The following is a 13,564-nucleotide window of genomic DNA, read 5'->3' as shown; positions in this document are numbered from 1 at the left end:
GAAAGTTATCTTTGTTACAGAGCTAGCACTATGGAGGCATTTAACCTTTGGATCCATTTGAAACGATTCCAAATGCCTGTTTTTTCATGTTCAGTTTTCACTCTTCACTTTCTATGATACGCATTTTGAGGTCTATTTGAATTTCATCTAATTTTGTTGTTCCCTGTCCTGTCTTCCCCCACCAGAGAATTTATCCCGCTGTGGATAATCTGGCTTTAAAATTCAACCACATTGCCTTTTTTGCCAAGCCACACATGGAGAACCCCTTGGACTTTGAAAAATTTTAGTGGAAGGCATATAAACTAATCATCTTCTTCTCCAACATTTCCATGCTCTTCTTATCTGGGAGAAAAGTGGGCTGTTTTGCCACAGACATGTTTTCCAGCATCTTGTGGATAGCAATAGTATTCCAGGTGTTCCTCCGTTGTCCTCCCACACACCCCATTCCATCCCATCTATAAACTTCTTGCATTCTCCTCTGGATAAGTCCCCAGCAACCCCTCCTCTGAGCAAGTTCCCAGCAGCCAGGTCTAGCCCTAATCCTATCATCATCTTTGAAAGGCCTGGAGAAGACAAAATCCTCTAGGCTCCAAATAGGAACTAACTGAACTCACCTCCTCCATACCCAAAACAACATAGTCCTTCTGTAACTCCTCAAACCTTTGACATGGAACAACATCAATGGGCAGAGGATCTCAGCTAGAATTCGGTTTCCTTGTCAAGTCTAGACTAAAGTTTCCCAGACTTAATTGGTTAGATTAATTAGAGTTTCACAATTTGGAGACAGAGCTTTAGAAAATGGAGCCATTTCACTCCTTTCAAATTTGATTTATCCTTCTGAATGATCTTTGATAATGACTCTCAGTGAATCTTAAATCCATTTGGTTATGCTGCTAAACGTGTTTTAAAACTATGAGAACACTTGTACCAGTAATTGTTCATTAAGGTATTTATTTTTTAATTGTGGGGAGAGAAAGTCTAATGGAAGACAGGTTTGTAGCTGATATATACACTTTACTCTTAACCTATTTCCAGTGATCCACAAAACTTCCCAGGTAGCTTGATTTTTCTACAAGCAAACATAAAAGCAGCTGTCATAAAACAAGGTTACTATATCATGCATTGAAGTTAAAATTTCTTTTCATGTTGTTTAATCATGGTATACATCTTGGAAGGCGCAAAAAAGCTTTAAAAATTACGCCTAAACAGAACCAGCAAGATGGCGGCAGAGTAAGGAGCTCCTAGAGTCAGCTCTTGCTATAGGGCAGTTAGCAAACACCCACAGCTCTCTGGAGCTAGCTGAAGCACCTGTTTGGGAGCTCCAGGAGGCCAGAAGAGCATCCTGCAATGTCGTCGAAGGAGTGGAAGGAGGAGACTGCCCGTCTGCAGAGAAGACTAATAAGTAGAGCGCTCCACACCCGAAGGCCGGTGCCCATCCTCCACTGGAGGCACAAGCCACCTCGGGAGCTGTTCCGCGGCCGGAATCGAAAGCTCTGCTTCCCCAAAAGGGGGGAAGAAGAGACGGTTGGGCACCAATTTCAGCTATTGATGAGGAAACTCAGTGGGCTACAGTATAATCCTGAGAACCGCTAAAGCTTGAGCCTGTCCAAGTCAGAAAGAGGCCAGGAGCTGCCATCTTAACTCAGTGCTTGGCACGAGGGGAAGCGGGGTGAACTGGAAATCCCAGTGCTGGTGGGGACTGGCTTCTTCCCATCCAGATCATATTGCAGGTCTAGCCTAGGCCCTGGAGCCACCTCCAGGAGGAAGGAAGCTGCAGGGACCTGAACCAGCTTCTCCAGGAAATTACTGGCCAAGCTGTGGAGGCCAGTGATTATCTTACTCTGGCAGCATGAGCTACCCTGTTCTGTGATGGGAATTGGAAGCTTCATTTCCCAGAAACAGGGGAGGAGGAGATGGTTGGCTGCCGATTCCAGCTACTGATTGGTAGACTTGGCTGGCTAAGAGATAACCCTGGGAACAAGGGGGTGTGAACCAGCCCAAGTCAGAAAAAGGCCAGTAGCCGCAATTCTGACTCTGCCCCCAGCTTGAAGGGAAGCCAGGCTGACTGAAACTCTCAGTGTCAGTGTCTGCAGGAACCAGTTTCTTTCACGCAGATCAGCCTGCAGCCCTCCTAGGCTTCAGCTCTGCCTCTGGTAGGGAGGAAGCTGAGGAGCCCAGCACCAGCCTATATAAGGTAACTGGAGGTAACTTTGGCTGCCATAGGTGGAAAATCAGAAGTCTACCAGGGCAACTGCCGTCATCTTGGATCTGCACTGCATGGATTGCTGCCCACACCTGCAGCTCCATCCCTGTCCCAGGCAGGGGAGAAAGGGATGTGAAACTTCATCAGTGTCTCTGGGCAACTACAGTCTAGGCCTGCACATGGATTATTCCACATAGCTGTGTCTCTGTCCCTACCCCTGGTAAAGGAGAAAGTTGGAAGAAGCTTCATTGGTCCCTGGTGCAATGAGGGCAGCTTGAGCCTTCACAGCTTACAGCACCAACTACATGCTTGGCTCCTACTGCACAACCAGCAAGGGAGAAATGATAGGAAGCCCTAAACGAAAGAGAAAAACTGCACCCAGAAAAAATACTCTAGTAAGCCAGATGCAAAGACACACAAAAAAATTACAATCCTCACCAAGAAACAGAAAGCTATGGCCCAGTGAAAGGAACAAGATAAGCCTCCAGATGACTTAAAGGAGATGAGACAACTAATCGTTGATGTTCAAACAAATCTCCTTAATGAATTCAATGAGATGACTAAAGAGATTTAGGATATTAAGAAGACAGTGGATGACCACAAAGAAGAATTTGAAAGCATACATAGGAAAGCAGCAGATCTTATGGGAATGAAAGGTGCAATCAATGAAATTTTAAAAAAACATTGGAATTATATAATAGCACATTTGAGGAGGTAAAAGACAGTATTGGTGAGCTTGAAGAAATGGCCTCTCAAAGTGAACATACAAGAGAGCTGATGAAGAAAAGAATGAAAAAACTTAAACAAGGTCTCAGGGAAGTAAATGACAGCAAAAGGCATGCAAACATACATGTCATGGGTGTCCCAGAAGGAGAAGAGAAGAGAAAAGGGGCAGAAGGGATATTTGAAGAAATTAGGGTAGAAAATTTCCCAATCCTATTGAAGGATATAGATATCCATGTCCAAGAAGCACAATGTACTCCCATCTGAAAAAATCTGAATGGACCAACTCCAAGACACAAACTCATCAGAATGTCAAATGCCAAAGACAAAGAGCAAATTCTGAGAACAGCAAGAGAAAAGCAATGCATAACATATAAGGGATATACAATAAGATTAAGTGCTGATTTCTCACCAGAAACCATGGCGGCAAGAAGACAGAGGTCTGATATGTTTAAGAGAAAAACTTCAAGCAAGACTGTCTTTCAAAAATGAGGGCGAGATTAGAATATTCACAGGTAAACAGAAACTGAGAGAATTTCTATGCAAAAGACCAGATTTTCAGGAAATACTAAAGCGTGTGCTAGAGTCTGAAAAGAAAAAACAGGAGAGAAAGACCTGGAAGAGAGTCTAGAAATGAAGATTATATCAATGAAAGTAACTAAAAGTGTCAAAAGAGTGGTGACAATAAAATATGACAGATAAAAGTCATATAGTCAGGAATAAACTTACCAATGATGTAAAGCACTTGTATTCAGAAAACTGCAAATCGATGTTAAAAGAAATTTTAAAAAGGCCTAAATAACTGGAAGAACATTCCATGCTCATGGATTGGAAGACTAAATATCATTAAGATGTCAATTCTATTCAAATTGATATACAGATTTAATGCAATCTCGATAAAAATAACACCAGCATTAAAGAAAAAATTGAAAAAATGATCATTAAATTTATTTGGAATGGTAAGTAGTCCTGAATAGCCAGAAACATCATAAAACGGAAAAGTGAACTCTCATCTCCAGACTTTAAATCATAATACCTACCTATAGGGGTAAAAACAGCATGGTACTGGCCTAAAGACAGACACAATAGACCAATGGAACCAAGCTTGTGGTTCAGAAACAGACCTTCACAGGTACGGTCAAGTGATTTTTGACTAGCCTGTCAAACCACACATTTCAACAAATGGTGCTGAAAGAATTGGACATACATAGCTGAAAGAAGGAAAGAGGACCCCAATCTCACATATTTTCCAAAAATTAACTCAAAATGGGTAAAAAACCTAAAAATAAAAGCAAGAACCATAAAACTTCTAGAAGAAATTACTGGAAAATATCTTCAAGACCTGGTGGTAGATGGTGGATTCTTAAGAGAAGGATTGAGTGGACTAATGAAATTTAATGTATGTAAAAGTTTTAATTAGCTTTACTGTAAAATTGTGGATGGTAACACACAGTGAGTAACAGTTAGTTTATAAATGGGGATGTAATTGAAAATGGTAGTCTAGTTATACAAATGCCAATTGACAGAGTGCTTTAGAATAACCTAGGAACTGGATAGCATGGTAAACCAAGAGGTGGGTGAGAACTGTGGTTGAGGTACAGATACAAGAGTGTCCTTTGTTAGCTAGAACAAATGTGTATCACTCCTGCAGGGTGTTAGGAAGCATGGGAAAAATACAGCTGGAGTGACCCATGGACTGTGGTTAGTAGTAATAATACAATATTCTTGCATCTATGCAAAAGATGTACTGCATTGATAATGAGGCAGTTTGGAAAATATGAGCCACATGTACACTAAGGACATGGTAACAATCAGATGATATTATTTTATCTGTAGCAAATGACACACCACATTGTGGTGTGTTGATGGAGGGGTGTTGTTTGGGAATTTTGCACATGTGCATGATTGTTTTATAAGTTTACAACTTCTGTCGTAAAAATATATATTTAAAAAATAATGATAGGGTGGTTTGGGGAAAAACACACCAAATGTAAGGTAAGGACTACAATTAGTAAGATTTTGACAGTGTTCTTTCATAGTTTGTAACAAACGTCTCATGACAATGCAAGGTGTTGGTGGAGGGTTGATGTATGGGACCCCTGCATGATATTATGCATGTTTGCTTTGTAAGTTCACGACTTTTACTATACACTTAATTGTTTATGTGTATTCATATATAAATGATATAAAGATAATAACAATCGGATTGGTTAGGGGAAAACTACTTTGTTTAGTAGTAATATTTTGACAATGCTCTTTAATCATTAGTTTAAAAAGTTTAAAAACAATGCACGTTATTGGTGGTAGGGTGAGATGTTATATATGTTTGTTTGATGTTATATATGTTTGTTCGATGTTATATATGTTTGGTTTGTAAGTTCAAAACTATTATACCCTTATTGTTTATGTAAAAAAAAAATTACGTCTAAACAGACATCTGTGGAAAACACGCAAATTCTGAGTGATGCTGTTAGTGTAGTAAAATATAACTTCAACTGACTTGTTTGTAAACCTCCATGGGCTATGTCAACCAAACTCTGGTGTTATACAAATGTCTCCAGAATTCTAAAGCCTTAGGGCTAGAATGCCCAAGAATTTATACTTTGGAATTAGATTTGAGGATGTGGAAAGACTGGTGTTTGTAATAGCTATTAATTTTGCCATGGAGAAGAAAGACAACATTAAAAATAATTTGCTGATTCAAAGACCTCCAAAATTTCCTCAGATGGCTGAGTTCTGAATTGGTATCATTAGACCTTCAAGATTCAGGACTTTGGTAGATTGCAGAGAAATTTGCAGGATCACGTCTTTGTAAGAGAACTCAATATGCCTCAATGTTTAACTGATTGACCCTAGAATATTCCCTTGACAATGGAAAACTTTGTGAACTTTTTAGTTCATATCCATACATTGGAGTGGACAAGTAAAGTTGTTGGCTTATGAAATGAAAACATTTTCATAAATGCCCTTTATCATATAAGTGCCTCGCCTTGTAGCCAGAATATTTTGTTTCCATTTGCACCAGAGGAAGAGTATGTAAGCTGAAGCCAGGTGGACCACAGTTGGCAAAGCTTCCACTTTTATTGATTTAATGCCCCAGTCATGTTGTGATTCATTTGGGCTTTCCCCTGGCTATTTATTTTATTAGGGAGGCCTATGAAGTCAGATGTTAAGGATTTTCCTTGTGGAAAGTTGGGCCTCGCAGAAATACGGCATCTGCAGTATCAATTTGCCTGAGGAAAAAACATTAGTAATATTAGAGAGAGATAAAGTGTATGGGAAAATAGCGGTGTTTTTAATTTTCTCAGAATATTACATACCCTCTATCATATTAAAATTACTAATAATCATATATCATTGAAAAACTAATTGAGGAAATTAGTGTCAATGGAAGAAATGAGGTGTGGGGAAATAATATGTCTCTGCTTTTTATAGGAGCAAAATGGAACTGCTCTTTCATGTTGTTTACAGTGCTGCAAGATGAGGGAGGTTTTAAAAAGTCATCTTGCAGAACATGGGTGGAGTCCTTACCTTAAGTGTTTTTATTGATGCATATCCAGAACAATGACTGCTAGGGAAGCAAAGGGCTACAGTAAAAATCAAATCATCCTGTGTAACTAGAGAGAGAATTCTACCAAGGCATTGTGATAGAAATGGGAGCCGTGAGATTTGGGGGCTTAAAGAAAATTCAGTTATTGTCCACTAGAAATCAGATGTGTGAATAAGTCCTATGAGTTGGTTTGGAAAAGAAGGAAGAAATATGGAACAAAAAAGGATAAGGCCAGATAATTGAGAGGATTCAAAGTCGGAATCTAGAAGAAATATTGAGAAGAGTGAACAGGTAGGTTTCTGGGACGCTTCTCAATTTAGAAGTAGCATTTTGGCTTAATTGCTAGTAGAATGAGCCAGAGGGAATAAATATGCATAAGAACCTGGAGCCAAGAGAAGTAAAAGTAGATGATATAGAAATCCAGAAGTCCCTTCTAGACTACCTTATGTCTGTTCGTAAATGAACTCAAGCTCTAAAATGGGATATGTTACATTATATTATGAGATAGTTCATGGAAACTTAGATGAAAACATACCTGGGGTAAAGTGGTGCATGGAATGTACATGCAAAGAATACTGTCTAACTTAACACTTTTATGAAATAATTTTATGAAAATTATTTTTAAAAGTGCAAGACTCAATACACACCGCTAATTATAATAAACTAAAGGACACTGTGTCTTTCAAGTTTATCATCTCATTGTTTCCTACTTTTCCTAGTTATTTTCTCTAAGGGCCCCTTTTTGTAGCAGAGAGAATTTGCTAGAATTCACTGGCAAAAGGCTGTGTCAGAGTCTCAAACCCCACAATGGAAGTGGCTATGGGTCAAGCAATTGAGCTCCCATTTACCATATGGAGGAGCGGGATTTGATACCTGGGACTTCCTGGTAAAAAGGGGAAACAGGCATCGTAGAGCTGCACTGTGATGTGCAGGCACCAGGCACAGTGCAGAGCTCGGCAAAGCAACGCCCGGAAAAGACAATGGATGATGCCACCAGATAGAAACAAAACGAAACAAAAAAAACACCACTGACTTTGTGAAGGTAGTTCTGCATGTGAGAAAGAGCAAGACAGAGATGGAAACAGAGAGAGACAGAGGACAGAGAAAGAATATAAAGGAGAAGTATCACATGGGCACATAGAGAAAGCCCAACAGACAGCCTCCTGCCTTATCTTGATATCTTTCTTCTCCCAGAAGGATTTCCCAGTTCTTTTCCATTCCATTTTAGGGATCCGGTTTGTTTTAAGATCTATGGCAACCAACATCCAAGGAAAATGAAAGAGTAGTAGAGAACTTAGACTCTTCATATTTAAATTTGACAGTTGTATATTCATTATTCTTCTGAGAAACACATTATTTGAACTTAAGAACATTTTAATTGCCTTCTATATCCAAAAATTATGAAATGTACAAATGTAATTTATATTTCTAAGTCATGAAACTCCAAATCATATATGTTAATATAGTTAAAGTCTATGTAAGAAAAACTACTCAAGTCAGTTACATAAATTATATAATTTTGTCACACAAACCAATTTGTGCTTTACTTCTATAACTCATTGTTTCATGATTAATTAGAATTTATAAAGTAGATTTTGCCAAAGTTTGCCACTTATTGGAGATTAATGGTTAGATTAGATGGGTGGATTACATGGAATCATGTATACTTGGAAACAGTTCTTCAGGTGATTTTAATACATTACCTCTCAACACCACCAACTTTGACAAAACCACTGCTCTGGAACATGTAATTTCAGCTTATCACATAAAACTCAAACTTTTAGCTAGAATGCTGTCTTCCTTTTCTCTATACCCCCTTTAATGATAGTGTAGAAATAGTAAATGGAAAAACAATCCAAGAAGAGTAATTTTGAATTGTTTTATATATAGAAAATTTCCAAATGGGGATCCTGATAGAACTGGTTTCTAACTAATTCTATCTAATTCCAATTGCTATCTATTGGTCTCCATCAGGCTGAAAATCAATTCTTTTTAAAGAATATTCTCTATTTTTTCCAAAATAAAACCAAACATTCCTTGGTAAAACCATTAAATAAAAACTTTATTTAGTTAAAAAAATAAAATAAAGCAAATATCATATTCCTCTTGAAAAATAAATTAAAGTGACCATAAGACTATATACAGATGCTGCAGAATGATATATTAAATGTTTGGTTTTGTAGTAAAAATTGGGGTGTATTATATCAGATAACACTTGCCTTATATGTATATCTAAACAGGACTGTGTCCTCCAAAAGGTTAATTAATTATTAACTAAGGTAAATAATCAAGATATTGGGTCTGTTATTTTGATTGCTTTGTCTGGGTGGTAAAGGTCTAACTACATATTGTAGGTGGACATACAAAATTCTCAGGCAAGAAAAAGATTTACTCCTGTCAATCATGCAAGGACAAGTGGAGAGGAAAACGTCACCTATTCTGGGCAGAGGAGAAGGAATGAGGAAGGTTCTAGACACTGAATCATGAGAGAACAAAGATTTCTTTTCAGTCCTGGTCAGAAAGCTGACTGCTACTGCCTAGTCTTTGGACAGGAACGCTGAGGCTGATGAGACAGTAACAGTTCTAAAATGCCAAAATTTCAAAAAAAAATTTTGTTCTATACCACACTTAGGTTTAGCTGGGCATCTGGAGAGTTAAAGTAAAGACAGTTTCTGTGCTTGGAGCAGGTTGGTATCAGGAGAGCAAACATCCAGGGAAACCCACTTGCCTGTCTAAGATCACCTGAGAATCTCTGGGACCACAAAGTTTTAGGGCCGCAATAGTGCCAAGGGATTATGGGAACAACCTAGAAGTCATTCTCAATTCTGTCCCCACACCTCTTCCAAGTTGAATCAATACTACCTCTAAAACATAGCCTCAAGGGTCCACACCTTCTAAGTCCCTTCCAGTCTCACCTGTACCCCTGTCATGGCTCCTAGCACTCACCTGGCTTGCAGTCTTGCCAGCCACAATCTGTTCTCCATAGAGATCTTTAAAAACATTAATCTAATCTTGCCACTCCCCTACTTACAAGCCTCCACTGGTTTCCTATCACAGGAATACTGAAGCCCCAACCCTCACCAGGCCTTAAGGGACCCGGTCCTGCGGCGTCCTTCTCTGTTTTCCTCTCTGCTACACTCCAGCCAACCAGGCTTTCTTTTTTTTTTTTTTTTTTTCAAGCAAGCTTTCTTGCTGGCCATTCAGACCACAATTCCTGCCCCCAGAAATTTCTTACTGACTACTCAGACAGCAGACTACCACAACAGCCTAATACAATTCTCCCACAGAACTTACATTTCCGTGTCATTTATTTATTTGGTGTGTGTGTTTTTTTAATTGGTCAGCATGTCATTTGGGTTATTTACTGCTTCTCCATTGAAAGTGCGAGCTCTGGGAAAAAGCATTGTCTGTATCCCCAGTGCCTGGAGCACTGCTAGGTATACAGTGGGTAGTGCTCAATAAATATTAGTTGAATTTACATGTGACAATTTCTCAGAGATAACAGACTTTACTTCAAAAAGAGACTCTGGAAAGGCTTCCTGCCATTATGAGAAAACTGAGGGACCCAAATCATTACGTTTGAAACTGAAAAGCAAGTGTCTCTTTACTTTGTATTCCTATCTGACTCAGAGGGACATTGTAGTTAGCCATATTATACCAAAACGTATTTATAAATATTTAAAGCCATAGCTTATTTTTAAATTCTCTTTTCCTTTGTAGATATGTGGACCTGATCAAATTGAATTCTTTTCTACTTACCATTAAAAGCCCAATTCTACAACCATGTATGTCCATATTTTCCTTCCTACAGAGAGTTGCTTCCCAGTATGAGGTCTCTAAATACTCTATACGTTCCACATTTACAGCCATGATCACGATGTTTTGTGCTTGTATGTTTGCAGCTCTGTCCTCCCTATTAAAATGAGCTCTTTGAAGGTCAGCAGCCCATGCTATTCACCTCTATATTGTAGCATCCAGAATAGAGCCTGCCATCTGGTAGCTATTTGATACATTATTTGTAAATGAATCAATAAAGAAATGAAGGTTAATATTTATGATATAGAATATAATTCTGTGGGTTTAAATATTATTTATTATTTTGAAAGCCTCAAAATAAAGGAGGGTAGAGAATTGATCAAAATCTTTTGTAGTAGGCTTTGCAAAAATTTTACTCAAAAATGTGCTCTATTTCATATTATTTTAGCACAGTGTTAACTAATTGGTATAAATTGATTTTATTAATTTGTCCAATTGCGTTTAAATTGGTTAAAAGTAATTCAAACCTCTGGTCAAGTTTGTATATAAAACGTTTGAAGTAATGATTACAATGTATATTAGGAAGAAAATCTGAAGAGTAAGGGAACAGCTAATCTGACAATATATTTCAGGGAAAAAAAAGCACGAACTTTCAGTCTGGCCATAGATTTATTGGTCTTTGTTCTTTCTTTTCGTTGCATTATGCATATTCCCAGGAATATTATTCCCTGGGGTCAGTTCTGATTTCAACTATGGTCACGGATTCAAATCATGACATCCTTGGAAGAGATTAATTCTTAATTCATCTAGGCAATATGTGTCTCACAGATTTTAATGATTGATGCACTTTCAGTCTCTTGGGAGAAGCAACTCGAGATGGTTAAAGACCCCAAGCCTTTGGAAATTTAACCATCCCCACGTGTATTTCTTCTTTGTTTCCTAGAGCAGACCGTCAAACTGATATAAGCCTGGGTGGTGAAGAGTGAGGAGAAAACCTAAGGCCAACCCAAAGGAGCAGTTGCTTCCTCTATCTTCCATGACACCAGCTGTTTCTACTCTTCATCACGGAGAGCACCCCCCCCCCCAAATGCACATGCAAACTGCAGGCACCTCCCTGTCCATATGCCCCTGTCTCATTAAGTTGACGCTGAATTTCTTGAGAAAAAATACTGTTTCTTAATCATCTCGATATCCCTAGCTCCTGGGCATGTGCATGGCACGTAGCAGCTCTTTTAAAAATATTTATTATATTGAACAAGGGTAAGGACCTTCGTGGTCTCAAGGCTGCCAGATGTCTGCTTCCTCTCTGCCTGTCAAAGGATCCTCTAGCAACAGCTCTCATTTCTTTTCTTCTCTTTGCTCTTCTAGGGCATTGTATAGGAGTTTGAGAGTTTCAACACCTGTTCTATAAGTAAGAATAAGAGCCATGTGAGGAAAAGTCCACTTGTTAAAAAGGGCCCAACTTAGATGAATTCTAAAAGAGAAAAAAAATTATTTAGAAATAAGTAACAATGACTCAGTCAAGGGGACAGGCTTGTCCCTTAAAGGAATAGGCACTTGGGTGAGATAAGCTAACATTACCATTGGCAAGTGATCCTGCTTCCTGTTTCTAGGAAGAAATCTAGCTGGCTTAACTCTGACAGCAGTTTAAGTTTCCTAGCTGCTTCAGATGCTTACTCGAGATAAGCTGAAAGAAGGAAAATGGGGGCGGTGGAGAAGTGAACTACCCCCAACCTGCTTAATGTGTCTGCCTGTGGTTGATATCTGATAATCAGAAAAATGCCTTGGAGAAACTGAATTAGCTGTAATTGTAAACAGGATGAGATCAAAAGGAAAAACAGCAACAGAGAAGCAATGCAGAAGCACAGCACTTGATCACATTATGATTAGACTACTAAAACAAGGTTGACCTGTAAGATGAACAAAGCTGGTAAAGAATGATCAGGGCCATGGAAGGGATAGTATCAGGGCAAAATCAGGCAAGGTCTCCAAGAATCATGAAAGGAGGGATTTAACGCAACCTAAGAGACACAATGCTTACATGAAAAATGGCATGGGTTTGGAATCAGACACATCTATCTTTGGGATACCAGTTCTATCCAGCTAAGAAGTTCCTTAACTGTGAAGTGACTGTGGCTCAGTCATCTGGGCTCCCGTCTACCATACGGGAGGCCTTGGGTTCATGTCTTAGGGCCTCCTCTTGAAGGCAAGCTGGCCTGCGTTGTGGAGAGCTGAAGGCCCCGAGTCCTGCGGAGAGCTGGCACAGCAATACGATGCAGCAAAGGGAGACAAGCAGATACAGAAAAGAAGTGCAGTGAATGGACACAGAGAAGAAACAGCAAAAAAGAAAGGAACAAGCCATAAGTGGGGGGGGGGGGGGGGGGATAAATAAATAAATCTAAAAAAAAAAGTTATGGCTTTAAAAAAAAAAAGAAGTTCTTTAGCCAGGGTGAAAATGATTCATTTCTTAACTATTAAAGGCAAATTGCCTTAATGATATTGCAGGGTCAGATGCTGGACCTTATATATCCTGCCATAATCCACTGAATGTACTGGGGGAGAGTGCGAACTACAGGGAAAACTATTATCTGTGTAATGCAGCAGTGCCCCAAAATGTGCTCACTGAGTGCGATGAGGATGCTGCAATGATGAGAGAGGTTGTTGGTGTGGGAGGAATGGGGTGGGGGGGTATACAGGGACCTCTTATATTTTTTAGTGTAACTTTTTAAAATGTATATATCTTCAAAAAAATGCAATTTACAAAAATGATGTGGTGGGGAGTGGGGAGTAGGTTATATGGGAACCTCTTATGTTTTTTGTTTTTTTATGTTTTTTAATGTAACATTCCTCGTGATCTATTACTTTTTTTTAAATTAAAAAATAAAGGCAAATTGCTTATCCCTTCTGAGCCTTAGTTTCCTCATCTCTAAAACACGGATAAATACCTTAAGGTTATCAACCCTTTTTCTAGAAAAAAATGCATACATACACAAAATTTTGCATGCAATTTGAAGGGATTCACAGAGACCCAACAGCCAATTTAGTGTCTTGAGAGGAGTGAAAACATCTACCAGATTTTTTTTTTTTTTTTTTGCTTGGGGATACTTTTTCTATTTTATAGAACTTTAGAACTTTTTTCCACTGGAAGATTCATGGTGAGGAAAGGATTATCAAAACAGCTAAAATCCATGCCTAAATGTTCATTCCCCATAGTTCATGTATTTTGATCATTGGGAACTGTCAGAGGTATCCATACCATAGCAAGAAGTGCAAGGAAACAGAATAAAAGCAACTAAGAACATAGAAAGTCTACAAAGCCAGTCAAAGGATAA

The sequence above is a fragment of the Dasypus novemcinctus genome, chromosome 2 (assembly GCF_030445035.2).
Source record: "Dasypus novemcinctus isolate mDasNov1 chromosome 2, mDasNov1.1.hap2, whole genome shotgun sequence".
In the NCBI taxonomy this organism is placed as follows: Eukaryota; Metazoa; Chordata; class Mammalia; order Cingulata; family Dasypodidae; genus Dasypus; species Dasypus novemcinctus.
Note: the sequence above shows the minus strand (reverse complement) of the source record.